This window comes from Carlito syrichta, unplaced genomic scaffold (genome assembly GCF_000164805.1).
Source record: "Carlito syrichta isolate Samal-C Ts95f unplaced genomic scaffold, Tarsius_syrichta-2.0.1 Scaffold303229, whole genome shotgun sequence".
In the NCBI taxonomy this organism is placed as follows: domain Eukaryota; kingdom Metazoa; phylum Chordata; class Mammalia; order Primates; family Tarsiidae; genus Carlito; species Carlito syrichta.
Genome location: NW_007247325.1, coordinates 368,776 through 370,360, shown reverse-complemented (window position 1 = coordinate 370,360; position 1,585 = coordinate 368,776). Strand labels below are relative to the sequence as shown.

Genomic DNA, 1,585 nt, shown 5'->3' with positions numbered 1-1,585 from the left:
CAGGTGTATGGATACACTAGATCCTACTTCCCACTGCCTTGTAATCTGTTCATGAAGTGAGGGTATTTGTTTCCTACCTGAAAGTAAAAGTAAATGATGTAAGAAAAGGGAAAGAAATGGAACAGGATGGGGGGGAGGGAGCAGAAGGTCAAACAAACAAACAAAACAAAACAACTGCGACAACAACTAACTAGGGCATACAATCATACAGACACATAAACTGACCAACCTCCTTAAGATATACTGTTCCCTTACACAACTGTGAGGTTTTAGCTCCCAAGTTGGAGGTTGGGCAGAACTGGGTGGGTGAGTCACTGTAGGTCTCTGCCTAGTCACAGGGCTCCAGATGATCCCATGTTCTACTGCAGGATCCAGCTGGGTAGGGGGTGCGAAGTGTGAGACAGCTGGGTACTGTAGTTGGGTGTGTCACACATGTGGCCTGGGCCTCTTTTCCTTTCTTTGTTCTTAGGTCCCAGGCTGAAGGATGTGCAGAGCTGGGTGGAACTCACGGGGCAGTGCAGGTCTCTGCCTGGTCTCAACCTGCTCCAGCTGTTCTCTGGTCCTGCTGTGGTTAGAGGTGAGTTGGGGGAGGGGGAGTGTGAGACTGCTGGGCGTTGCTGGTCAGTGTAGTGGTCAGGGTGGCTAGCGGGTGGGGCGGTGTAGCCAACAAGGGAGACCAGAGCTCCACGGGGAAGGAGCCTTGGGCCTCTCTGGGCGGTGGAGGCTTGGGGCGGGGCTGGATACTACAGCTGGGGAGGGAGCCCAGAGTTCCATGGGTGGCAGTGGCTTGGGGCAGGGCGGGACACTTAGGTCTGGGAGGGGGCCTGGAGATCCAAGGGATGTATGCCGAGGGCCTCCACAGGCTGGCAGCAGCGGCTTGAAGCAGGGCTGGGCGCTTCTGCCAGGGAAGTGGCCCAGATCTCTGAGGGGTGACACTGAGGGCCTCCGCGGCGGCGGCGGCAGCAGTGACAGCTCAGGACTTGGTGGGACACTTCAGTCAGGGATGGAGCCCTTTGCTCTGAGGGGTGGGTGCTGAGGGTTTCCGCGGGGGTTGGTGACTTGAGGCAGGGCTGTGTGCTTCAGCCACGTAGGGGGCCCGGAGTTCTGAGGAGGTGGTGCGAGGGCCTGTGGGGTGGCGGCGGCTTGGGGCCTGGTGGGGCTGCTCTTCAGTCAGGGGGGAGCCTGTAGCTCCAAGGGGTGGGCACGTGGGGACTCCGCGGTCAGCGGCAGCTCGTGGCTGGGGCTGGGTGCTTCAGCCCGGGTGGGGACCTGGAATTCCAAGGTGCCTGGGCGCAGGCACCGGGGGCCCTGGCGGGGGCGGTGGCTCAAGGCAGGGCTGGGGTTTCAGCCCGGGCGGTGAGCCGGAGCTGCGAGGTGCAGGCGCCAGGGTCCTTTGCAGGGGCGATGACTCAAGGCGTGGCTAGGCCCTTCAGCCTAGGTGGGGGCCCGGAGCTCCAAGGTGCGGGCCCCTGGTGCCTCGGCGATTCTGGGTGTTTCAGCCTGGGCGGGTGCCCGGAGCTCCGAGGCGCAAGTTCCAGGGGTCTCCGCGGGGGCGGCAACTCGAGTTGGGGCTGGGCAGTTCAGC

At 61.6% G+C, this 1,585-nt stretch overlaps 1 pseudogene; it reads left to right on the top strand.

Moving 5' to 3' along the window:
* The first annotated feature begins 772 nt into the window (after window positions 1-772).
* Window positions 773-1,585, top strand: part of LOC103260516 — a 126,880-nt pseudogene continuing 126,067 nt past the window's right edge.